Genomic DNA, 27,468 nt, shown 5'->3' with positions numbered 1-27,468 from the left:
CGCAGCACATGGAGCTGGAGCATGGCTCAAATCCGTGTCCCCTGCATTGGCAGGCGGATTCTTAACCACTGTGCCACCAGGAAAGTCCCGTGACCTTGTCATTTAAAACTGTTTTTTTCAGATGTGGTTAAATTAAGGGCTCAGGATGAGAAGATTGTCCTGAATTGTCTGGGTGAGCCCTGAATTCCATCACGTGTCCTTATGAGAGAGAAGCAGAGGTAGATACACAGACAGAAAGCAATGTGGCCATGGAGATAGGGATTGGAGTGATGCAGCCACAAGCCAAGAAATCCCAGCAGCCACCAGAAGCTGGAAGAGGCAAGGACAGATTCCCCACTAGTGCCCCTGGAGGGAACATGGCCCCACCAGATTTCAGACTCCTGGCCTCTAGAATCGTGACAATAAATTCCTGTTGTTTTAAGACACCTCACCTGTGGTAATTTGATACGGCAGCCACAGGGAAGGAACAAATGACATTGGCTGAAGATTTGCTCCTGGATAATAAAAAGGCAAGCACCTCAGAAGGAGAAAGACATTACTCTTCCCCTTCCCCTTTCTTCCTTCAGACCTGGAATGTAAACAGCAGATCCAAAAGACAGACTGCCACCTTGTGACCTTGAGAAGCCAAGCAGGAGACTGACAGCCTCATCCCAGGATGGCAGAGCTGCCAGATGACAGTGGTGGGCTTTTTCAACCCTGGACACACAAGACAGTTAAGCCCTCAGCTAGTTAAACTACTGGAGTAAAGTTTTCAGTTATTCGTAACACAAATCCTAACTGATAACCACCAACCTGAAATAACAACTGCTGACATGATAATGTTTTTCTTTCTGTCCTTTTCTCTATTCAGGTATAATTTTTACATACAAGAAGACAAAGTATCATACCGGAAATTATTTTATTTTTTAGTGCTTGTTTATTGTCTGTCTCCCCCCTGTAGAAGATAAGCCTCACAAGAAGGATAGTGTAATCTCATTATGATTTTATTCCCTGTATCCAGAACAATGTCTGGCATGTCTAGATGTTCAATAAATGTTAGTTAAATCAATGAATTAATTAATGAGTGAATGAACATTTTAATGTGAGCCCTTCCCCTGGCCATGAAATTGTTTTCTGAAACCTTGAATTTTTTGCTGAATACAGCACTCTCCCATGCATCTATCATACTTTATTTAACCAGTCACTTGCTGGTGGACATTTTTTTTTTTAATTTTATTTATTTATTTATGGCTGTGCTGGGTCTTCGTTTCTGTGCGAGGGCTTTCTCCAGTTGTAGCAAGCGGGGGCCACTCTTCATCGCGGTGCGCGGGCCTCTCACCACCGCGGCCTCTCCCGTTGCGGAGCACAGGCTCCAGACGCGCAGGCTCAGCAATTGTGGCTCACGGGCCCAGCTGCTCTGTGGCACGTGGGATCTTCCCAGACCAGGGCTCGAACCCGCGTCCCCTGCATTCGCAGGCAGACCCTCAACCACTGCGCCACCAGGGAAGCCCCTGGTGGACATTTTTTAACGCTACTGTAAAAATACTCTTACATGCATTCCAGGTCTTATGCAATTATTTTTTACGATAAATGCCTAAAAAGGTTATGCATAATTTAAATCTCTTAGTGCATATTTCCAAAATTGCCCTCCAAAGCAGTTTTTAAAACCAATTAACATTTCCATGAGAAATTTATGACAGTGTTTCTCTACACCTCCACCAACATTAGGCATTATTCATTTCTAATGTTTTTTCATTTTGGTACATGAACAGTTATGTCTCGCAGTTGTTTTAATGTGCATTCCTGATCACTGGGGTCACAGATTGTTCTTTCACCAGCTTGAGGCTTTTTCGCAGGCCTTTTCAGGCCCCAGGCTCCTGCGGGGGGGTGGGGCGGGTGGAGGGGTGGCCGTGAAGCCTGCATCTGCCATCATCTACAGGAGGTGTGTGAACACAGACGGTGAAGGTGGGGTCCCCTTGGCCAGTGTTCAAGGCCTTCCAGGAATTGTGGAGGAGGAAAGCCAAGGGCTAGACCCCTGGAGTCCCTGAGATTCCAGAACTGGAATCATGGAGGGGCCTTTCTTTACTGGAAGCTGGGCCACTCCCCTGGTCCCCTGCTAGGGGCCATGGTGGGAAAGACACGTGTTCTGGTGTGAGACCCAGAGCCTGATGGTGGGAACTTGGGAAGCCACAGGTGCGGACAGGACTGGGCTTGGGGGCTGGCAAGGGCCAAGGGAAGCTGATGCCAGGCCTAGAGAGACCCAGAAGGCTGTTAAGGACTTCTGAGAAGCCTAAGCAGAGTTAGAAGAAGGAGAAAGGGGTAGGTATTCCAGGAAGCAGATGCAAAGGCACCGAGCTGGTTCAAGAATGAGGTGTGCTCATGCCCAGATCAGCCCTGTCTTCAGGACCACATAGCTAGTCACAGCCTGGAGCAGAGACGCCCCCGTGCATATCCTCATGGCCACACTCTCCCTCAGTTGGTCACAAGCCCAGAAAACTGCCAGGCCACAGCCCAGGCCAGCCTACTCCCTAAGGAAGGCCATCGTGGAGGTTGTTAAAACATCTCCTGCCCCTCACCCTGCAACCTGCAACACAGCACTGTTACCCCATTTCACAGATGTGGAGATTGTGCACCAACTGAAGAGCATTGTCTAGTACCTCCAGGCTGCACAGGGATAGAGAAAGAGCCACAAGTGCCCCGAGGGTTGGGAGCCTGCTGAAGGAGGAGCCCCAGGCCAGGCAGAGAGAGGGCCACCTCCCTGCTCCCGTGCCCACCATGCCAGACTAGAGGGGATGGACCTAGGGACTCAGCACCAAGCTTCCCAGGCTGGAACTACTGTCCTGAGCGGGGGCAGCCATGGTGCAATGCTGCCCCCTGCCGGCGGCCAGGGAACAGGCCCAGCTGCAACTGCGATGAGGCCCCCAGGAAACAGGACCTGGCTCTGGGCTATACGGTCGCCTTGAGCTGGGTGGGGATTGTTGGGGAAGCTGTGCTGGGCGGTAGCGAAGTCAGAAGCCAGAGAGATTCAGATCTCAGTGATAATAACAATAACGGCCATCATTTACTATGAGCCAGGTGCTGCTCTAATGCTTTACATACACTGTTAACTCATTTACTCCTAACTCACTTCTTAATAAGGGAGGCATACTAATTATCCCCATTTTACAGAGGAGGAAACTGAGGTACTAGAAGGTTATGTAACTTGCTCAACTAGGAAGTGGCAGAGTGGCCCAACAAGGTCTCACTTTCTGCAATTTCTAGAGCCCAACCCGCATGTCTCAGCCACAGCTGCAGAAGAGCAGACAGGTGTCCTATAGCCCCAATTATGAACCATTCTTTGCTTGGGCCACATGGAAGGACTGAGGCCCTGGATTTCACATGGGCCTGGGACTTCTCTGAACCTTCCCACGGAGTTTAAAAGGCTGGAATCTCAAAAGACTCCAGAATTTAAGGGAATGACCCGAGTCATCCTTGTCCTAGGTCACCCAAGATCCAGATGGAAAAGAGCCCTGTGGGCCTTTGTGAAGAACACCTGTGTGCAGTGTCTGTCCTCCCAGCCGCAGACAGCTCTGGCCCTCCTGTTCTCACCCTGATTACTGCAAAAGTTTCAAGCTCAGTCCTCTCCCAACCATATGTCAAATTATGACATCCTGCTTAAAACCCTTTACTACAACTCAACAACAACAAAACAAACAACTGGATTTAAAAATGGGCAAAGGAGTTAAACAGATATTTCTTCAAAGAAGATATACAAATGCTCAGTAAAGATGTAAATAGACGCTCAGCGCCTTTAGTTATTAGGGATATGCAAATCAAAATCATAATGAGGTACAACCTCACACCTACGAGGATCAAAATATTATTAAAAAAAAAAGCGTTGGCGAAGATGTGAAGAAATTGGAACTTTTGTGTACTGTTGGTGGGAATGTAAAATGGTACAGCCACTATGGAAAACAGTATAACATATTCTCTCAAAAAATTAAAAGTAGTATTACCACACATGCAAAAATAAATTCTCTAACCCGTATGGTGATGGGTGTTAACTAGATTTATTGTTGTGATCATCTCGTAATATATACAAATATCAAACCATTATGTTGTACACCTGAAACTAATATAATGTTATATGTCAATTCTACCTCAATTTACAAAAAAAACTAGCAATATATGGACTAAAAAAATTACATATGGTCTAGCAATTCTGCTTCTGGGTATATACCCAAAATAATTGAAAGCAGGATCTTAAAGAGATATTAGTATAGGCATCTTCACAGCATTCGCAATAGCCAAAAGGTGGAAGCTACCCAAATGTCCATCAAAAGGTGAACAGATAAATAAAATATGGTGTATACATATGATGGAGTATAATTCGGCCTTATAAAGGAAGGAAATTCTGACATATGCTACAACATGCATGAATTCTGAGGACATAAACTGTATGAATAAAACAGTCCCAAAAGACAGACACTCTATGACTCCTCTCCTATGAGGTCCCTAAAGTAGTTGGATTCATAGGGACGGAAGGTAGCACGGTGGTTGCCAGGGGCTGGGGGAGGGAGGATAGGTACAGAGTTTCAGTTAGGGAAGATTTTTAAAGTTCTGGGTAAGGAATTCCCTGGTGGTCCAGTGGTTAAGACTCAGTACATTCACTGCTGTGGGCTCAGGTTCAATCCTTGGTCAGGGAACTAAGATCCTGCAAGCTGTATGGTGCAGCCAAAAAAAAAAAAAAAAAAAAATTTTAAAGTTCTGGGTAAATGTACAGTTCTGTGATGTCTGTTTTACTCAACATTTATTCAAAAATTAATTTTGTTTAACTTTTTTACTTTTAATCATATAAAATGCTGTTTAATGTAGATAAATATGAAACACAGAATTATCTAAACAGTATTTCAGTCGAGTATATATAGGTAACATGGGTGTTACGAACTAAAAATCCTGCTAAGTTATATATTTCTTACCACTAATAAACATAATAGTTGCATCTTTTTTTTCTGTCTTTATTTATTTATTTTATTGGAGTATAGTTGATTTACAATGTTGTGTTAGTTTCACGTGTGCAGCAGTGATTTGGTTATACATATACGTATATATCTTTTTCAGATTCTTTTACATTATAGGTTATTACAAGATATTGAGTCTAGTTCCTTGTGCTATAAGGTAGGTCCTTGTTGATTAGCTATTTTATATATAGTAGTGTGTATAAGTTAATCCCAAACTCCTAATTTATCCCTCCCACCCCCCATCCCCTTTGGTAACCATAAGTTTTTTTCTATGTTTGTGAGTAATAGCAACGTGTTTTTAAAGCTCTGGAGCTGGATGGTTGAACAACAGTGTGAGTATATTTAATGCCATTAAATATACTCACCCAAAAACAGTTAAGATGGTAAATTTTATGTTATGTGCATTGTATCACAATTAAAGATTAAAATTAAAATTAATTAAATTGAACAAATCCTCTTCTGGCCCCTCTGACTGGTAAGCAAAGGTCAGACTCCTCCAGCTGCATTGAACATCCGCAGGACTGGCACCCAGTAACAACTCCTGCCCTGGGGAGTATACCAACCCCCAGGGCTGCAGCACTGACAGAGTTAGTGGGAGGGGAGGTAGATAAGCCTCTGACAGCGTCGCTTTAAGGGGAAGCCCCGCCCTGGCTCTGGCTTGCTTTCTCCTTCTCTAAATTCCACTTGGAAAACCAGAAGGGAGAGGATCTGGGAGCTCCGCGGGGCCTCTTCTCCTGGGGTCGCCATGGGGCGACAGAGACCTCTGGGCTCACCTGCAAGCTGGTGGTAGGAGGAGTCTCCAGGCTAACCACCTGAGGTTGTCTGGGGTCCCAGCCTCCTGCCACTTCCTGTAGCAAGTACTGGGGCCCAGCAGGCTAGACTGACAACTCCTGCAGACCAAGGCAAGCACCGTTGGGGAGGAACTGAGGGCCCAAGGAGGAGCAACCTCCAGCCTGTGAAGTAAAACCTGCAGGGGGAGTCACCCAGGTAAAGAGCTCGGTGGGGTCCTAGCCTGGGGCTTTTGAAGGCTGGGGAGGAGGAGTTTCTTGGAAGAAGAGACAGAGGCCAGTGTGGCTGGACTGAGCGGAAGAGGCAAGGTGGGCTGCTGGCAGGAGGAGGGGCTTGAGGTCTGGCTGAGGATTGGGGCTTTTCCCCAAATAGCTGCTGAGAGATTTCCTGTTTGTTAGCAGAGTGACAGGAACAGACTTGTCTTTAAAGATACCTCTCTTGAATCAGAGGAAGTAGGAAATGGAAGCAGAGAACAGGAATCAGGGACAGTGTCAGCGGTGGCCTGGACCAGGGGAAGGGAGGGAGATGCAGAGAGGGGATAATGCATTTTGGAGTTGGGATCCAGGGACAGGGAATGAGCTGACTGCATGTGGGGGTGAGGAGAAAAGAGGGAGCAGACAGAGCCCCAGGGTTCTGGTCTGAGCAGGTGGGGAGATGGAGCTGCTGATGCATGGACATGGGGGAGGGGGTGGGAAGAGAGTCCCAGAAGGCAGTTTGGGGCCAATTAACACTTAGACCCTTATAAGATTAGATCAACTCTGATCTTTTTCCTAATGAAGTCACTGGGAGAAACTGCTTCCCAGGGGATTTTGAGCAAAGCCGAACATCTTCTTACTCCAGGTGACTAAAAGTTCTCTTGTTCCTAGTGAAGTGGACTGTTTATACTGGGGTTGGGCCTGGATATCATGTTCCAGCCAGCCTCAGTCTTGGGGAGAGGCATTCAAGGACAGGAACATAAAGGCGGCAGCAAATGAGATTGTCAAGTCTACCTGGTGATGGCAGCCCTTCATCTGCCAGTCTGTCCCTGGGCCACTATGTGTCCAGCCAGAGAAGCCGAGCCTGCCAAGCTGTGTGCCCCGTGAAGGTGTCCGTCTCTCTGCTGCCAGCACTGTGGTGATGAGTGTGGACAGTGCAGCCAGACTGTCTGGGCTTGTCATCCCACCTCCAGGTCCTGCTCCCTGTATGGCTTTGTGTCACAGTGTTACCACGGCCCAGGCCAAGGCTGGAACCCCTCTCCTCGGGTCTACTCTGGAAATTAGAAACCGTTAAGATCTTAGGAAGTTCTTGCCCATCCCTCCCTATGTGGGAGCAGTATTCTTCTGGGCTCCAGAGAGTGAGCACTGGCACACGTGCACGCACACACACACACACACACACACACGTGCACAGTGACATTAAACAAGGTCTTATGGGGTGGGATCAGAAAAGGAACAGACATGGGGGGAGGTAACAAGAGGAGGAAAAAGGGATTGGAGGCACGGCCTACATGTGACACCACTCCCACACTTTTGAGTTCTTTTCCCACCTATACCTGAGGACATCCCGAGAAGAACATGCTAGAATCATTCCCACAGTGCAGATGGGAGACAGATAGGCCTTGAGAGACACAATGCCTTATCCAGGATGGAGAACAGGTACGAATGAGGAGACAAGTCTGGAGCCCAGGTCTGTCTCCTGAAAGCTGCCCACAGACCCCCACCCCGGGGGCTGTAGAGAGGGCTGCGGGTGTGACTGTGTGAGATATGGGCTTATGTGGAGAAGAGGGTGAACAGTCTGCCACCCAGAGCGCTGTGTGGAGAGCTATTGTCTGAGGAGGGGATTCAAGTAAGGGGGCCCCCGGGAGTGAAGTCACTTCCTTGACAACAAACTCCAGCAGAGCTCGGAACCCTCCAACCAGGCACCCACATTCTAGTGACAGTCCCAGCTCATAGAGAAAGATGTTCTCCTGCTGTGGCCCGACTTCCCGGGGCTTCTGCTTCAGGAAACCCTGGAGTGAGAGGTTTTTCAGATGCTGTAGACGTTGGTTCAACCCTCAAAACCAACACCTCTGGTCATTTACCAGGAGGTCACCTAAGGTAACATAAGGTGGCCTAGAGCAGGCCAATCCAGGCCCAGCCACCTCTGGGAGCCCACCCTGAGCAGGTCCACATCCCTTCATCTCCATGTGGAGGAAGGGGGACTTGATGGGAGGTTCCCCCCGGGCAGGAACTGGTTGGTGTACACTTGGTAACTTGGTGGTTCTGTCATGGTCACACCCGAGGACAGGGCTGGCATGGGGGACAGAGGATTCCTGAGGTGCCAATGTGAATCCAAGGCCCTCAGCTTGTCAGCTTTTTTTCTGTCCTTGGTGGAGGTCTGTGCAGAGTGGAAGGCATGTGTCTGGGGTGCAGATGTCTGGTGGGTCTGAGAACCAGCACAGACAGCCGGACAAGGCTCTGAGACTTTCTGCCTGGCTGCTGGGCACTGATTTCTCAGGGCTCCACACAGGAGATCAGACAGGAGCCGGTCCACTGAGCCCCCTGCTCCATCTCCCTGCAGGAGGGGCAGGTGCCCCACACCAGCAACAGAGCCCAGGGCCGGCTCAGGGTGAGTGCCGGAGAGGAGACTCCACACCCAGGAAGCCCCTGGTCCCGGAGCCACCCTGGTCCTCCCCTGGGCTCCCTCCTAGAGCCCTGCTCCCAGAGGAATCTGGACCCCATCTCCTCTCCCACCTGCCCTACTGCCCAGTCCCTGCTTTGTCCAGATGCAAAGTCATTGTCCTCATATTTGTAGGAATCTCAGAAAGACTGATAGGATCTACTTCATGTTAAGTCAAGGGTGTTTCTGCCTTTTTCTACAGATTTTCCTGTTTTAACTCCATCCCCAGGTGTCCCTGTTTGCCTGACCATCCTGATCCCTCCCACCCCGGGATCAGCCTCTGTGTTCTCATCCCTAGAATGGCATATTTTTATAACAATCACAGGGATGATGCAGTTAATACAGGAAGGGGCTCTCAGTACTGTGCTGCAAACTGCCCTGAGATCCTAATACATTTAATCGTTGCCCACGGCCAATTCTACTGGTGACGCCAGAACCTTTATTCTGCTGAGGGCGCTCCTGCCCCATCTCCTGCCACAGGTCCCTGAGGCTTGGGGATTTGGTCTCAGCTCCAGCCCCAGCCCTCCTGGTGGTCCACGGTGCTTCCTCTGACTCGTGTCTCTACTCCGTTCCACCCCAGGGGGAAATGTGTCCACAGGGGACAGGAATGGGACTCTCATGGTGTGGAGTGTCCAGGCAGGCAGGCTGGAGAAGCTGGTGGGCAACCTGGTGCCTGCCTTCCTGGACAGCGACCCCTCCGACCTCCCTGCCTTTCTGGGCACCTACAGAGCCATTGCAACCACCCAGCAGGTGCTGGACCTTCTGCCCCTCCTGGGACATTGGTGACTCGGCCACCTACTAGCTGTAGATGTGGGAATGTCACTACACCTCTCTGAGCCTCGGTTTGCCCCTCTGCACACTAGGGTAAAGAGAGGACCAGCCCCCTAGGGTGACTGTAGGGACTAAGTGGGTCCTTCATGGAAAGTCCTTTCTGGGGACCTGGCCCCATGGAAAGGTCTGCTGGAGGGGCTGTAGTTGTGCTACGTTGTCATTGGCCGCTGTGCCAGTGGCCTTGACTGAACTGTTTTCCCATTTGAATGTTGATGTGTGATTCAATTTGGAGTGAGAGCAGAGATCCCTGGGGGCGAGCAGTGGGGCCCAGGACACTCAGATATGTGTGATGGGGCTGATTGGGCTCATTCATTCTTCAAATATAGAGGAAGGCCCACTAGGTGCAGGCATTTTTCTAGGAACAACCATCATTTAATGCATTGAGCAGACAGCAGCCCTTCCCTCCAGAGCTTCCATTCTCCCTGGGGTCACACCGTCACACTGGCCATCACATCCAGGTGTCCTCAGCACAGTCCATGTGACGCCTTCCTGGCCTCCTCTAGGTACGGATGCATCCTCCCTTACTCTGATGAGGACGGCGGACACCTGCACCAACTGAAAATGTGAGTGGGCTTTGATTCAAGAGGGAGGGGCTCCATTCCCCAAAGAGCTGTGTAGAGATGTAGGGTCTGTGGATGGGCAGGAGCTGGCAGAACCCTGGATCCCACACATTGCAAGGTGGAAGGAAAGGCCAGGCCTTTGACTCTGCTGCCCACCTGACTACTCCCAGGGCCGTGTCCTCCATCCTGGGCACCTGGCTGCACTATTACCGTGAGGATTTTTACCAGCCCCCAGAATTTCCCTGCCTGAAGATGCTATTGGCTTACCTAGAGCTCAGCATACCTGGCTCAGACCTAGAGCACCGTGCCCACTTCCTTCTGGCACAGCTGGAGCACCCGGAGCCCACTGAGGTAGAGAGTGATGGTGAGGAGGACTCAGGGTGGGTGATGGAAACCAGTGGGGAGCGGGAGTGGCTGGGCCACACAAAATAGAGGCTTCAGAGGCTAGAACTGGGCTAGGAGCAATGAGGAGGCTCAGATCACTACTCTCCTGGGCTGCAGTCCTGGAAGACTTCCTGGGGGTGGCATGTTGGACTGAGACTTCACTGATTGGCCATGAGAAGTTTCTTGTCTTTGGGAGGCCCGTGGAAAAGCAATCCTACTGATGATATTTCCTCTTCTTGGAGCTACAGCACAGGCTCCAAAACAAGCTCTGGAAACACCTTGAGACCTAGAGCCACCTGCACCTCTGCTGCCCGCTACAGCTCCAGAGCCAGAGCAAGCTCAAGCCACAGCTCTCACTTAAGTTCAAAGACAAGATCAAGTGAATATGCCAGCTCCAATTCCACAACCAGGGCATGCTTATGCCCTAGCTCTCATTTAATCTCAAACGGGAGAAAAAGCATCTACACAGGCTTCAATTCCTGATCCAGAGAAGGTTCCAGCAACAGCTCTCGTCCCATCTTCAGAGCCTGAATCATCACAGAAACCTGTCCTAGTGCTTCCTCTACAACTTCAGCCGGTTTCCTCAACAGCCTCAGTTCAGAGCTGAAGCCACCTCGAGCGAGGGCACTGCCCCTGGCTCTGGAGCCCATCGTGCTTTGGCACCAGCTGTGGCTGGCCCCGGAGTGTATCCAGCTCCAGTTCTGCATTAGAGACCACAGCAGACCCAGTTCTTCTAGTTACTCAGGTGCTAGAGCCAGTTCCTCCCTTAAGATCCCTGGAGCTGCTGCCAGCTCAGCCACAAGCACAAGCCCATCACATGCAGAGCCTTCAGGGCCGAATTAGGAGCTGCCCCAGTGCCTACAGCAGCGCTGGAGCCTTTCTTCCCCTCCCCTCTAATTCCATTTTCTTTAATATTTGGGGGTTTTATTACGGGTACTAAATTGTTTATTCTACGATATAAAGTTCACTTAAAATTTAATTCTTTGATTATTTAAAATTGTACATGTAAGTGGCACTAAGTACATTCACAGTGTTACATAACCCCCTCTAATGTCTATTCCAGAACATTTCATCAAAGGGAAATGCTGTATGTATTAGTCACTCCTCATTCCCCTCACCTTCAGCGCTGGGACGCCCCAATATTCCTTATATCTCTGGATTTATCAATCCCTGGTTTTTCGTATCAGTGGTAACATGTAACTTGTGGCCTGTTGTGTCCGGCCAAGTATGTATGAGGAGACTGATTAAAGTTTGATTCTGGGTTACATAAAATATGTTAAAAATTTAAGGTGGCCACTGAGTTAAGAGGCATGACTTTGGATGTGTTTGATCCAGGGGAATTTCTGAGTGGCGCTTGTGTGAGCAGAAAGGGTTTTAACAAAATATAGCAGGTGCTCAAGGAAGCTTCAGGAAAGTCAGAGTCTCAGTCCAGGGAGCTCAGGACTGAGCACAGGCCCCACCCACCCCTCAGGCTCCTCCAGCAGTGATCCACCGCCCGCCCCTGGTCCAGCCCCCAGGGCTGGCCTCCCTCCCATTCAGCTTCTGCACAGGAAGGGGCTCTGCCTTTTCCCCAAAACCACAAATGGGTGGGGGCATTATGGGCCACCTTGTCCATCAAAGTCAAGTCAGGGGCCCTGTTTGGGAAAAGCATCTTAGGAACTTGTTTGGAAACAAGCAATTTCTTTTTTAATTAATTAATTTATCTTTGCGTTGGGTCTTCGTTGTTGCGCACGGGCTTTCTCTAGTTGCGGCGAGCAGGGGCTACTCTTCGTTGTGGTGCACGGGCTTCTCATTGCGGTGGCTTCTCTTGTTGCGGAACACGGGCTCTAGGCGCACGGGCTTCAGTAGTTGTGGCACACGGGCTCAGTAGTTGTGGTGCACGGGCTTAGTTGCTCCGCGGCATGTGGGATCTTCCCGGACCAGGGCTCGAACCCCTGTCCCCTGCGTTGGCAGGTGGATTCTTAACCACTGCGCCACCAGGGAAGTCCACAGCGATTTTTAGAAGGTGGCTGCTCTAATCTACAGACCCTAGACTTCAGCTGCAGTGCTGAACCCTACTCACTTCAGACTGGCCCCCCTCACAATCCGAATTGGCTCTGGCCAATCTATCCTGTTACTCTTTGTCCTGAATGCAGTGGTTTTCGTGTACTGACAGACTCTTCGGTTTGTCTCAAGTCGAAAGTCAAGGAGAGATTCTGTTAGCAATCAAGGACCTGTGTTCAGTCCTGAATGGCAGGTTTTTTCTCCAATTCCAGGGCTTGTCCCTATACTGTGCTCCTAAGTGTATAGTTATACCACCCCTTAGATTGTCTAATTGTTGAGTATATTGTACAGTGTTAAATACATTGCACCCTTGTGGCCATTTTTGTTAAGTGTTATTTTGGTTTTTAATCAGAAAAGGATACTGCATTTTCTCCAACGCATTTTCAGGCCCTCTGGAGACGAACATATAGAATTCTTCTTAAATATCATGTCGTTCCTCTTCTTCCCCACAGAAGGGCTTCACTTATCACCCCAGTTGAAACAAAACGTCCCCCAATCCTCACCTCCACCCCCTTCCTCTGTTTACTTCTATCCACAGCACTTATAATCAGACACTGGCTGCCAGAATCGCAGGCTGTCTTATCCCGTTTGGGCGGCTATAACAAATACCATAGACTGGGTGGCATATAAACAACAGAAGTTTATTTCTCACAGTTTTAGATGCTGGGAAGTCCAAGATCAAGGTGGCTGCAGATTCCCCGTCTGGTGAGGGCCCACTTTCTGGTTCACAGGTGGCCATATTTTTGCTGTGTCCTCACATGTCAGAAGAGGCGGGGGGGCTCTCTCAGGCCTCCAGGCTCTTCCTTCTGACCCAATCACCTCCCAAAGGACCCACCTCCTTATATCGTCACCTTAGGGGTTAAGATTTCAACATATGAAGTTGGGGGACATAAACATTCAGTCCACAGCACAGGCCTAGTAATATCCCCTCAGGGGATTCTCTTTCTTCCTCACCCACAGTCCAGACAACAAAGCTTCCTCAATGAGTTGAATGTTTTCTAGTCAACTTCTACTAGGGGCAATCCACCAACAGACCTGGCTCTGTGTGTGTGTGTGTGTGTGTGTGTGTGTCTCTGTGTGCGTGTGTCTGTGTGTGTCTCCATCCCTGATCCCTGCCTCCTGTCACATCAGAAGGCAGTAAATCTCAGTCACTCACGTGATTGCCTGGACCAATAGCAGGACCCCCACCCTGGCAGCTTGAAACACTGGATCACAAACTTGCACCTGGTTTTCGCTTCCCTCCTCACTCTCAGGGCCTTTCCCGTTCTCTCTTCTGATCTTGGCCAGGTCGTCACATGTATGGGTGTTTGGATTGCCTGGTCTACACCTTGCCTGGACCAGGAGCTGTCACATCCCTAGCAGTTACAATCGTCCTTGTTAGCAATGAGGACATACCTAGGCCTTGAACAAACAGTAGTCTCTTGTTGTTTTTAATGTATTTTTAAAATGCTTTCCGTACATAAAAAATAATTCTGGTTCCCCATTTTTTCTTTTAAAGTATCCTTTTTAAAACAAAATAAATTTCAGAATTCCGGGAAAATGGCAGTATTCATGGAAGCATAGCCTTTTCTTCCAGAATCCCCACATAAACACAGACAGAGCAATAAGATATCACAACCAAAACCCATGGGCAATATTCACAACAAGAGTAGCTGACAAGGTATCCCCCTGTTACCACAAAATACGAGTGGGTGGACAACAGCCAGGAGACCCGCCCAACGTCACCACGAGTGCGGGGAAAGTGGAAGGAAACAACAGTGCAGCTGGACGCCTGAGGGCCCGGCGCATGCTCAGTACGGGAGCAGAGCGAGCCTGCACCTCCCCCTTCCTAGGAGGGCCCCCGCATGCGCAGTGCAGGGACCCAATGAGGCTCCACAGCAGAGCCTAGAGGTTGTGCGGAGCAGGAGCCAGTCCCGGACCTGCGGCTGAGCGAGCCAGGGAGGCACTTGGTTCCCTCCACCAGCGAGTGAGGCAGAGGTCTAAGGTAAGACATGAAACTCTTTGAATTCTCACACTGAGGTGTCACGGCTCCATTGGGACTGGACCCACAGTGGACATCAACCATAAGGAGTGACTCAAAATTAAGTGGGATGGGAACCTAAAGACAGAGGACAGCGCAGCTCCGACTCACGGCTAGAACCAGAGAGGCAGGAAAGGCACTGGGCTTTGGCACAAAATTTCAGGGGCGCCAAACAACTCAGAAATCAAGATAAATGAGATTTTAATGCAATAATTTTTCAAAAAGCAAATTTAATGCCAAAAATCCTTGATGAGCAAAATATCAAATTTTAAATAAAGATAGAATTAGTAACATTCTGACACTGAACCGTCCTGGAGCCTTGAGGCAAAAGGAAAAATCAGTATTACTGATCCAGTCTTTATTACACTGTTTCAGTAGAGTGTTCCAGAGCCCTCCTTGAGGAATCTACTAAAGAAGCAGCTTCAGAAACCAAAATAACTAAAGAGACGTTGCAGTAAGGATTAGTGTGTGCAGTAAATATATAGTTATTTGTAGAATTAAGATTAAATGAGGGTTAAAAAGGGATTATATTAGGTAATTGGTACGGTTTTGGGTCCTTGGCCTCTTTAATCAATAGAAATGGATAAGACGCCCACAGGAGGAATTAAGGCACGGCTTTATTGGGACTTGTGCTGAGGGAGCGAAAACAAGTAACAGGTGCCCTTGTTTGCTCTCTGAGGAAGGCAGGCTGGTCCCTTAAATGGGATAATGGTGGGCGCGGATTGGTGGGTCAGGCCAGAGGGCTGGCTTAGGTGGTCTGCCCACCCGCTTGGTGGTGTTGTGTGCAGGCATCACGCAGTTCCCTGCTTTTGCTCCTGGCACCTCAGAAGTGGCAGTTGGTTTGTGGCCTTTTTGTATCTTACTGTTCATAATTGCACATGCATGCAGGTCTTTTTAGTCCCTTAGAGGGTTTTGTGTGTTCTCTTGCTCAAGGAGACGTTTGTCCAGGTGCAAGTGCAAGTGCTCAGGTAGAGGGACCCAGGTCCCAGCCTATCTCATAATGGCTTTATGTTCTGAGGATGTGGATATGGTACAAACACAAAATGGGGAAGGGAGAGGAGAGAATTGAAATATCACGCAAAAAAAAAGTGTTTCCTCTTTTCAGAAGTCACAACTGGTTGTGATATATTTTTCCTGGGATATCATAGGGGTTTTTTTTTGAGGTATAGTTGATATATGACATTGGTAGTTTCAGATGTACAACCTAAGGATTCAGTATTTGTATATATTGTGAAGTAATCACCACAATAAGTCTAGGATGACAGGGTAGCAATTCATCCTCTTGATAATGGATAAATACATGAAAAGAAAGAAGCATCTAACTGCCTTTCCCCTATGCACTGTTCCACTGGGTGACCAAATAGTCGATGAAGGGAATTGTGTCTTTATAAAATTAATCCAGCTGATAAATGAGAAAGAGATGATGTAATTAGAATACCGTCATTTTTCACCCCAAGTGGATTAATGGATGTGAGCATTGAACATCATCTCTGCTAACATCTCAGAAAAAGACAGACACCCTGACATTATGTGTCCCTTGATGAAAGAGCACATCAATACCTAGAGTCTCACCCAAAATCTTGATCCTGAGTCTGGTCAGTCCTCTGAATACACTTGAAAATCTGCAGGAAAGGTAGAGAACAGAGTGATGTGTTGAACTGCATCCTAGAACACAGTCTGTAAAATACATACTGGAAAGTTCCATAGGGGGAAGGGCTCAGGTTCTTCCATGGATACAGTGTAAGAAAGAGTAAGGGATGCAGAAGGAACTTAGAGATTAAAAGAGATTTAAAAGACATCAACAAAATGAGCAAGCCTCATCTACAGGGTCTAGAGAGGACACTTTGGTGATAAAACCTATAAAGAAACTCAAGGAGAGTAATGAGTATAAAAATCAGGACAGAGAATACTTTTGGAAGTAGGGAGGTGGTTGAGATTGGGAAGGGGCACAGGGAGGGTATTCTGGAGTGGATGGAAATGTACAGTTTCTTGGCGTGGATGGTGGTTACAAGGGTTTTTTTTGTTTTGTTTTTGAGGTATAGTTGATTTATAATATTATACTAGTTTCCCGTGTAAAACATAGTGATTCAAAACTTTACAGATTATACTCCATTTAAAGTCATTTAAAATGCTGGCTATATTCCCTGTCTTGCAAAATATGCTCTTGTAGCTTGCTTGCTTACTTATTTATCTGTTATTTAAATCTCAAAGTATTTGTGCTGACTGAAAGCAGCCAGATACAGAAAGATGTCATTTATATAAAATGCAATGTTATCTTTAGTGGAAACAAAGCAGATTAGTGGCTGCCTGGGGATGGGAGGGAGGGAGGTGTGGATTACAAAGGGGCGTGAGGAAACTTTTGGGGGTGATGGGTATTTTTTTACCTTAATTAGACTGATGCTTTTCTGGGTATATATATTTGTTGAAGCTCACTGAACTGTACACTTTAAATATGTGCAGTTTTTTGTACCTCATTTGTGAATCCATGAAGCTGTGAATAAAGCAGCACAGAGCGAATGATTATGAGCAGTGTTTCCCAGTTATGTTGATAGAAGCTCCTGGTGCTTTGGAAAGTCCATCCTCCTGGTCCCACTTGTGAGTCCTCCATGAAGCACCAGGTGATTTATGCTTTCAATAAGGGTCCCGGGAATTCTCGTGCTCGGGGAAGTGGGGAAACACTGGTATGAAGTGGGTGGTAGCTGAGAAGGTGCCTTCCCTCATCTTGACCAAACCATCATCAGGTGAAGCCAAATGAAACTGCCACCAACAACAAGCCAGGGGAACACAAGTTTATGATTTCCTAGTTTCACACAAGTACCTGATGGTTATCTACCGTATAACAAGGGTTTGTCACCAGTGTCTCCCTGAAGGAGCTTTCTCAGCCCCCAGCATCTTATATCATTGGATTAATTGGGAGAAAGCCATGCTGATGGGTGAAATGGCGCCTCCATGAGAATCCGTGTGATTGCAATTATCCAATCAAGATCCTGTCTCCTATAAAAGAATCACGAACACCTGTGCTTAGCATTTCATCTTGAAGGGTATTTGCTGGTGTCTGTAGTGAAAGAGATGCATTTAATGCTAGGTTAAGCACGCTACCATTTTTTAATATTTATATGAAAGTAGTGGTGTGATTGGAACTCACTAAAAATGCCCTCTTTGTTATGACTCAGTAAGGTCGGGGATGTCTTTTGAGATTCACTGAGCATTTCCTCAGATGTGAATTTTCTGTCATGCACTTTGTCAGTTTTTCTGTTCTTTTTCTTAATTTGTGGTATTCTCTGTATGTTATTGATTTTAACTCTTCTTCTCTTTTCTGTGTTGAAAATATATTCTTCTATTTATCACTTACTATAACCTCATTTCTGGTGTCTTTTTTTCCTTTATGGCAGCTGTGCTTCATTTTTTTCAGTAAAAACTTGAACTTTTTTCTTTATATAGCAATATTGAAATTACACAAAGATGCATTCACCCTAGGAATTGAAAGCAAAATTTTAAACATTGGAAATGGAGGAGGAATTTAATATGGATAATGTAAAACAGCCAGTTGGAAAGCAAATGCTGTGCTTAATGGATACAACTTAAGGCTGGTTTTTGGAAAAGAATTGTTCTTCTATTTGGAAATAAATGAACTCTGTCAAGTCATAAGAAATTAGCTTATTATGAAAAAGACAAGAAATTGTGTACAAAAAAAAGAATTCTAAAAGAGATAATGAACAACTTCATTCCTATATACTTGACATGTTAGGCTATATACATAATCTTCTGGAAAACAAAAGTAACCAAAGTTTCATCTAGAAAGAACAGAAACTCCCAACAGACCACTTTCTTAAAAGAATTTTAAAAGTTAGTCACACATTCACCTAGAGATGGACTGAAAGCTGATTCCCTGGAGCTGTTGGAAAGGTTGCAATTATTTTATTCGACAAAGGTAGCTTTACCCTAGCCTCAGCCTCCATAAAAACCCCCATGACAATACAAGGGCCTTACATAAGTTTAAAACATGTAAAATTCCTGACAACACATAGCTTATTTATTTTATACATAGTAGTTTCTCTTAATCCTTTACCCCATCCTGTCCCCCACTTCCCTCTGCCCACTAAAAACAACCAGTTTATTCTCTATATCTGTGAGTCTGTTTCTGTTTTGTTATATACATTCATTTATTATTTAGATTCCACATATAAATGGTAACATACAGTATTTGTCTTTTTCTGTCTGACTTCTTTCCCTCAGCATAGTATCCATCAGGTCCATCCATGTTGTTGCAAATGGCAGAATTTCATTCTTTATTATGGCTGAATAGTATTCTCTTTTATATAGAAATATATCTATTTTATCCATTCATCTGTTGCTGGACACAGATTGCATCTTATCTTGCCTATTGTAAATAATGCAGCTGTGAACATTGGGGCGCATGTATCTTTTCAAATTTGTGTTTTCTTCAAATATACACTCAGGAGTTTAGTTTACGGTGAATCACCAAACAACTCCCCAAATTTCAGCAGCGTATCCCTCTATATTTCCCATATCACAGTGCTGGGTGGGTGTTCACTTTGGGGAGCCTGCACTCCTTCGCGTGATCAGTCAGGAACCCAGAGTTCTCCCATCCTGGGCCTCCTCCATCCCTAGGACGTCATCCCCATCTGCATCCATCAGCAGAAGGCGCAAGAACGTGGAGAAATGCATGTGGGAGGTGAAAATGGGCCAGGTCTGGAAGGACACGCATCAGTTCCTCTCCTGCTCCATTGGCAAGGACATGGTTCTGTGGCCACACAAGAGGCTGGAAAGTCTTCCAGTTGTGCACCCCAAGGAGGGGAATGGATTTTCATGGACGATTAATGTTGTCACTGCTACAGTAAAATAATATCTCTTTAGGAAGATTAAAAAGGAGAGAAATCCCCTAAGGAAAGAACATAGAAAATGGACCTGGTGTGGCTAACAGGGACCCAAAATAAAATGGAACCAGGCAGTCATGACAGACCTGGGGTTCAGTAACATGCTCTGAGTTCTTAGAAAACCACAAACAAAAACTCTAAAGGACTTCTCATTCTGCTAAGGGTCCCACCTGGAAAAGAGCCAAAGGTGATGCTCCGGTGACAGCCAGTCATCGCAAACTGTGGTCCAGCTGCGAGGACTTGTGGTCGCACTGCAAAGGGCCATCCAGTCCCCTTACAAGTCTCCCAACTGTGCATTCTGCAGATTTTGCCTTTAAAAATGCTTCACTCCATTCACGCCCCGGGGAACCTACTTTCAGTTACAGGCAAAAGCTCCGTATCCCCAGATTGCAAACCTTGCCAACAATAAACCAGTCTTTTGCCTCAAGATAACCCCGATTCTTTTCTGAGATTTATTTCTAATTTTAGGATGACTTCAGCAATAGTGAGTAACTCATTTGGATCTCTTGTGTTTTCAAATCTTTATTGAGTATTAGCCCTACGCCAATCACTGTGTGGAGAGCAGACTGAGAATTTATTGAGCAGCATCTTGGTCTGGGAGAAGCTGTGAATCCACAGGAGAGATGAGATGGAATGAAGGCCTGCCATCCTAGGAGACAAGGATAAAGAGAATGTTCTCTGGAAGTTCAGGGAATGATTCTAGATTTGGAAGCTGCCTGGAGATGATAGAATTTGGACTCCACTTGCAGAGATGAACAAGATAACCAGGAACTATAGAAGCAGGTCCTTTAAATACAAGGTATCATAAGGAATATCATGCAGCCATTAAATTAATAAATTCTAAAACTTTAAATGGGCAGAACAATTACTCATATTAAGTGAAAAAGTGACCGGTAATATAAGGTAATCCCATTTTTTTAGCTCTATGTAAATTTGGATGAAATTATACAAATATGTTGAGTGACACTTTTCCAATTTTCCACAATGTTTTATTGTTAACATAAACAGAAAAGTGCCATAAACTTCTTTGGTTGGATAGACTAATTTCTCCTCACCAGACACGCAGCGCTGGGATGCAGACAAGTGAACGCCAGCACGTTCCCACCTTCTCCCTGCAGGTCCCATGAGGCAGCGACCTCCTCTCTATTCTCTGCTGTGGACCCTGGACCTGACACAGGGGCTCAGTCAACACTCTCTAAAATACTGCACTTGGGAAGTGACCTATTGTGTCGTAGTCAAGACAATGACTTTCACTAGAAGGCTCCCCCAAAGCATTGAATCGTACAGAATTTGGTTTGCTCTGACAGCAAGATGGTGAAAGTGTGTAAGTTTGAGAGTTGGCTGCTTTTGCTGACAAAACCATGGGGCCCTGAATTACTCATGCAATATCTCACGCGGCCACGAGAGGGCGGTGTGTAGATGCTTATGACAAACACTGCTCCCATTCAAAAGTGGTCCTTTCCAAGTTAGCCTTCATCAGAACAGGTTTTTTTGTTTTTTTGTTTTTTCACATCTTTATTGGAGTGTAAATGCTCTACAATGTTGTGTTAGTTTCTGCTGTACAACAAAGTGAATCAGCTATACGTATACATATATCCCCATATCCCCTCCCTCTTGAGCCTCCCTCCCATCCTCCCTATCCCACCCCTCTAGGTGGTCACAAAGCATCAAGCTAATCTCCCTGTGCTATGCAGCAGCTTCCCACTAGCCATCCATTTTACATTTGGTAGTGTATATATGTCAATGCTACTCTCTCACTTCATCCCAGCTTCCCCTTCCTGCCCTGTGCCCTCAAGTCCGTTCTCTACGTCTGTGTCTTTAATTCCTGCCCTGCCGCTAGGTTCATCAGTACCGCTTTTTAAAATTCCATATATATGCGTCAGCATACGGTATTTGTTTTTCTCTTTCTGACTTACTTCACTCTGTATGACAGATTCTAGGTCCGTCCACCTTACTACAAATAACTCAATTTCATTCGTGTTTATGGCTGAGTAATATTCCATTGTGTATATGTGCCACATCTTCTTTATCCATTCATCTGTTGATGGACATTTAGGTTGCCAGAACATGTTTTATAAACTTGGAGGATTTCTTAATTAATTTACTTGCCTCTCTTCTCCAATCTCATTTGGAAACTAGTGAAAATCCACTACAAGTAATAAATATGAGAGCCACTGACTGGAAGTTGTCCCTTGTGACACATTATAAGCATTTAAAATTATCTGTCCAACCCCCCATCTCTATGCACCTGTCCCCTCCTTTCTTCCTCCAACCATCATAAACATCTATCTGTGTAAAACATCTTTTGACAATCTATGTAACTTAGATAGATTTTTCAGTCATGTTGCCTCTTCTTTGTAATATGAATCTTTGGGTGGCAAGTGGTCTGCTCATAAGACAGTGAGAATGTCCCTGGTGCCCTAGGAGACAATGTGAAAGTGGGGAGTAGGTCTCAGTGGGAGTTGGTCAAAGCGGGAGATCTCCTGCTCAGCATAGCTAAGGTCAGATCCACACTGTCTCCTAACCCCAAAGCACTGAGTCTGCTTTCCCCCCAGGGAACTTTGTTAAAATCCTGTATATCCTGAAGGAGCATCAGGGCCAGTATAATGAACAATGGTTATAATAATTGTGGGAGAGACATAGGTTATGTGTTTTCAGGTCTCACCTTTATTATGAGTTAACTTTTATAAATGGTGTTTGCAGGGATCCAGCCTCATTCCTCTGCACATGGATGTCATGTTCTCCCAGCACATTTTGTGGAAAAATCTGTCTTTCCCCCATTAAATGATCTGCCACTCTTGTCAAAAATTATTTGACCATATACATTAGGGCTTGTTTCTGGGCTCTGAAGTCTATTCCATTGATTCGATAGTTCTGTCTTTATGCCAGGTACCAAGCCGTTTTGATTATTGTAGCTTTGTAGTAAGTTTTGAAATCAGGGAGCGTGCATCCTCCCACATTGTTTTTCTTGCTCAAAATTGTTGAACTCTTTGGGGGTCTATTAGGTGTAAAGTATTTTAGGATGGACTTTTTGATTTAGGGTTGGGTTTTGAAGGGATTGCATGGAATTGTAAATTGCAGTGGGTAATATTGAGATCTTGGCAGTAAATTGTCCAATCCATGAAAATGGGATTTGTGGCATTTACGCTCTTTGCAAAAGTTTGGCAAGTTTCATTGTGTAACTCTTCACCTCCTTGGTTAAGTTGTGTAACTCTTCACCTCCTTGGTTAAGTTAATTACTAAGTAGTTTATTTTTTCTGGCACAATTATAACTGGAATCGTTTTCTTAATTTCCTTTTCAAATTGATCATATTTGCATATAGAAATGCGGATGATATTCAGTGTTGACTTTGTATCCTGTTACTTTGCTGAATTTATTTATTATTATTTATAACATTATTTTTGTGGCATCCTTAGGATTTCTAAATATGAGATCATGTCATGTGTGAACAGAGATAATGCTAGTACCTCTTTTCAGATTTGAGTGTAAGTGATCTATGCATTGATTCATGTACTTATTGACCTGTCTTTCCTAACTGCTGTGACTAAAACTACCACTTTTATGTTGCTTAGAAGTGGTAAAACCTGGCATGCTTACATGCATCCTGACGTCAAAGGAAAAGTTTTCAGAATTTCACCATTGACTATGATGTTGGCTGTGGGTATTACATATGTGGCATTAATTACGTTGTGGTAATTACCTTCAAACCTAGTGTATTGAGTGTTTTTTTAAAATTTTATTTATATTTATTTATTTATTTTTGGCTGTGTTGGGTCTTCATTGCTGCACGTGGGCTTTCTCTAGTTGCGATGAGCGGGGTCTACTCTTCATTGTGGTGTGTGGGCTTCTCATTGCAGTGGCTTCTCTTTGTTGCAGAGCACAGGCTCTAGGTATGCGGCTTCAGTAGTTGTGGCACGTGGGCTCAGTAGTTGTAGCTTGCAGGCTCTAGAGCGCAGGCTCAGCAGTTGTGGCGCATGAGCTTAGTTGCTCCGTGGCATGTGGGATCTTCCCAGACCAGGGCTCGAAGCCATGTCCCCTGCATTGGCAGGCGGATTCTCAACCACTGCGCCACCAGGGAAGTCCTGTTGAGTGTTTTTTATCATGAAAGTGTGTTGAATTTTTTCAACTGCTTTTTCTGCATTAATTGAGGTGATCCTGTGTTTTTCCCTTCTTTCCATTAATGTGGTTCATTACACCAATGCATTTTCCTAGGTTGAAGCATTCTTGCATTCCAGGAATGAACCCACTTGTTCTTATTATATGAATAGATGTAAATTATTATTATGTCAATAGATATGTGTGCGTTCCCAGCCTCAGCTCAGGCTTCCTGAACCCTGGAAGGATGGCAGGCGATGGCTAGGACACAACACTGAACCACAGAGGTTTATGACTCTAATTGGTCCTGATGCTTGTTATTACTAACGCATGACTGTTGTTTCACACACTCGATGACTGTCTGACTTAGACCTGCACTCACCCATCTCCTGCCTCTGTGTCTCTCACACTCCACTCCTTCCTTCTGGATTTTACTCTCTTCTTCCTTAAATACATCATCCTTCCTCACTCTCAGTGAGAGCCTGAGAGAGGCAAACTCTCTTAGTCTTTTTTATCTGAAAAGGTTCTTATTTTGCTTTATTCTTGAGTGATAGTTTAGAATGAAATCTATACAGACGTTTCTGTGACATTTCCCTTGGCCTCTGAAGATGTCATTCCCTTGTGTTCGCCCTTAATTGTGGCTGCTGACTGGTCTGCTGTTTGGTCTCACTGTCGTCTGCCTTCCCTCCTCTTTGATAATCTCTTCAATTGTCTTTAATATTCTACAGTCCATTACTGTAGGGCAAATTCGAGTTTATTTTTATTTTTCCTGCTCGGGACTGGAATCTGGAGATCCTTGCTTACCAAAATTCTAAAAACTTCAAATCCTGTCTCTTCACCACTTGTTCCATTTCTCATCCTAAAATTCCATGTACATTAGACTCTCTCTATATATATACCTCATGTGCCTCATTGTACTTGCCCTCTTTTTTTTTTCCATCACTTTATCTCCTGTAACATTCTGGGTCACTGGTTCTCTCTTCAACCCTCGTTAATCTGCTGTTTAATCCACCCAGTAGAGTTCTAATTTCCATGGCACTGTGTTTTTAGTTTTAGAAAATTTTTTATCTTGTTTTGTTTTTCTAATTTTCCTGTTATGTTTTCAGAGTATCTTATTCACTTATGGTTCCAATACGATTTTTTAGGCCTTTAACCAATTTACAGAAATTTCTGTAATTGTTTAATCAAGTTACTCTATTTCACGAAGGTTTTGGGGTTCTAATCCTCCCATTTGTAGTGTCTGCTGCCTCTTGTTCATGGTGAGATCAGGGCATGTTTTGGTGATAGTGGATCCTTGCTGGCTTGGGGGTTTTAATGTATGTATATGTTTTTTTTGTCATGTTCAGGACATTTCTACCTATGGCCATTTTTGTTAAGTGTTATTTTGGTTTTTAATCAGAAAAGGATACTGCGTTTTCTCCAATGCATTTTCAGGCCCTCTGGAGACGAACATATAGAATTCTTCTTAAATACCATGTCGTTCCTCTTCTTCCCCACAGAAAGGCTTCACTTATCACCCCAGTTGAAACAAAACGTCCCCCAATCCTCACCTCCACCCCCTTCCTCTGTTTACTTCTATCCACAGCACTTATAATCAGACACTGGCTGCCAGAATCGCAGGCTGTCTTATCCCGTTTGGGCGGCTATGACAAATACCATAGACTGGGTGGCATATAAACAACAGAAGTTTATTTCTCACAGTTTTAGATGCTGGGAAGTCCAAGATCAAGGTGCTTGCAGATTCCCCATCTGGTGAGGGCCCACTTTCTGGTTCACAGGTGGCCATATTTTTGCTGTGTCCTCACATGTCAGAAGAGGCGAGGGGGCTCTCTCAGGCCTCTGGGCTCTTCCTTCTGACCCAATCACCTCCCAAAGGACCCACCTCCTTATATCGTCACTTTAGAGGTTAAGATGTCAACATATGAATATGAGGGACATAAATATTCAGGCCATGACACAGGCCTAGTAATATCCCCTCAGGGGATTCTCTTTCTTCCTCACCCACAGCCCAGGCAGCAAAGCTTCCTCAGTGAGTTGAATGTTTTCTAGTCAACCTTCTATTAGGGGCAGTCCACCAACAGACCTGGCTGTGTGTGTGTGTGTGTGTGTGTGTGTGTGTGTGTGTGTGTGTGTCTGTGTGTGTCTGTGTGTCTGTGTGTGTCTGTGTCTGCTTATGTGTCTGTGTGTGTGTGTCTCTGTGTGTGTGTCTGTGTGTGTGGTCTGTTGATGTCTATGTCTGTGTGTCTGTGTGTGTCTATGTGTGTGTGCCTGTATGTCTCTGTGTGTGTCTGTGTATGTCTGTCTGTGTGTGTGTCTCTGTGTGTGTGTGTCTGTGTGTGTGTGTCTCCATCCCTGATCCCTGCCTCCTGTCACATCAGAAGGCAGTAAATCTCAGTCACTCACGTGATTGCCTGGACCAATAGCAGGACCCCCACCCTGGCAGCTTGAAACACTGGATCACAAACTTGCACCTGGTTTTCGCTTCCCTCCTCACTTCCAGGGCCTTTCCCGTTCTCTCTTCTGATCTTGGCCAGGTCATTACATGTATGGCTGTTTGTAGCACAAGAGTGTTTGGATTGCCTGGTCTACACCTTGCCTGGACCAGGAGCTGTCACATCCCTAGCAGTTACAATCATCCTTGTTAGCAATGAGAACATACCTAGGCCTTGAACAAACAGTAGTCTCTTGTTATTGTTGTTTTTAATGTATTTTTTAAATGCTTTCCATACATAAAAAATAATTCCGGTTCCCCATTTTTTTTTTTAAAGTATCCTTTTTAAAACAAAATAAATTTCAGAATTCTGGAAAGATGGCAGTATTCATGGAAGCATAGCCTTTTCTTCCAGAATCCCCACATAAACACAGACAGAGCAATAAGATATTAAAACCATACCCATGGGCAATATTCACAACAAGAGTAGCTGACAAGGTATCCCCCTGTTACCACAAAATACGAGTGGGTGGACAACAGCCAGGAGACCTGCCCAACGTCACCACGAGTGCGGGGAAAGTGGAAGGAAGCAACAGTGCAGCTGGACGCCTGAGGGCCCGGCGCATGCTCAGTACAGGAGCAGAGCGAGCCTGCACCTCCCCCTTCCTAGGAGGGCCCCCGCATGCGCAGTGCAGGGACCCAATGATGCTCCACAGCAGAGCCTAGAGGTTGTGCGGAGCAGGAGCCAGTCCCGGACCTGCGGCTGAGCCAGCCAGGGAGGCATTTGGTTCCCTCCACCAGCGAGTGAGGCAGAGGTCTAAGGTAAGACATGAAACTCTTTGAATTCTCACACTGAGGTGTCACGGCTCCATTGGGACTGGACCCACAGTGGACATCAACCATAAGGAGTGACTCAAAATTAAGTGGGATGGGAACCGAAAGACAGAGGACAGCGCAGCTCCACCTCACGGCTAGAACCAGAGAGGCAGGAGAGGCACTGGCCTCGTGTACAAAATTTTGGGGAACACCAAACAACTCCTAAATCAAGAGATTATGAGATATAATCTTGATTTATTATGAAATAAATGAGACTTTAATGCTAAATTTTTTCAAAAAGAAAATGTAATGCCCAAAATCCTTGATGAGCAAAATACCTAACTTTTAGTTAAAGATAGAATCATTCACATTCTGATGCTGAGCCATACTGGAGCCTTAAGCAAAAGGAAAAATCAGTAATACTGATCCTGTCTCTATTACAGTGTTCCAGTAGAGTGTTCCAGAGCCCTCCTTGAGGAATCTACTGAAGAACCAGACTCAGAAACCACAGTTATTAGAAACATTGTAGTAAGGATTCATGTGAGCAGAAAATATGTAGTTATTTGTAAAATTAAGATTAAAGGAGGGTAAAAAGAGATTATAGTATGTAATTGATACAAATTTGGGTCCTTGGACTCATTAATCAACAGTAATTGATAAGACACCAAAGTAGGAATTTAGGCAAGGCTTTACTGGGACTCATGCTGCAGCACGAGGGAGCGAAAACAAGTAACAGGTGCCCTTGTTTGCTCTCTGAGGAAGGCAGGCTGGTCCCTTAAATGGGATAATGGTGGGGGCGGATTGGCGGGTCAGGCCAGAGGGCTGGCTTAGGTGGTCTGCTCACCCGCTTGGTGGTGTTGTGTGCAGGCATCACGCAGTTCCCTGCTTTTGCTCCTGGCACCTCAGAAGTGGCAGTTGGTTTGTGGCCTTTTTGTATCTTACTGTTCATAATTGCACATGCATGCAGCTCTTTTTAGTCTCTTA

At 45.7% G+C, this 27,468-nt stretch overlaps 1 long non-coding RNA gene across 1 annotated transcript; it reads left to right on the top strand.

The window, feature by feature from the left end:
* The first annotated feature begins 5,724 nt into the window (after positions 1 to 5,724).
* On the top strand, positions 5,725 to 11,061 carry LOC118882995. Its single transcript, XR_005016905.1, has 3 exons — positions 5,725 to 5,966; positions 9,740 to 9,799; positions 10,429 to 11,061. It is a non-coding gene; the product is annotated as an uncharacterized LOC118882995 (long non-coding RNA).
* Positions 11,062 to 27,468: the final 16,407 nt, after the last annotated feature.

This window comes from Balaenoptera musculus, chromosome 16, assembly GCF_009873245.2.
Source record: "Balaenoptera musculus isolate JJ_BM4_2016_0621 chromosome 16, mBalMus1.pri.v3, whole genome shotgun sequence".
Taxonomy (NCBI): domain Eukaryota; kingdom Metazoa; phylum Chordata; class Mammalia; order Artiodactyla; family Balaenopteridae; genus Balaenoptera; species Balaenoptera musculus.
The sequence above is the reverse complement of the archived record's forward strand: the minus strand, read 5'-3'. Positions and strand labels throughout refer to the sequence as shown.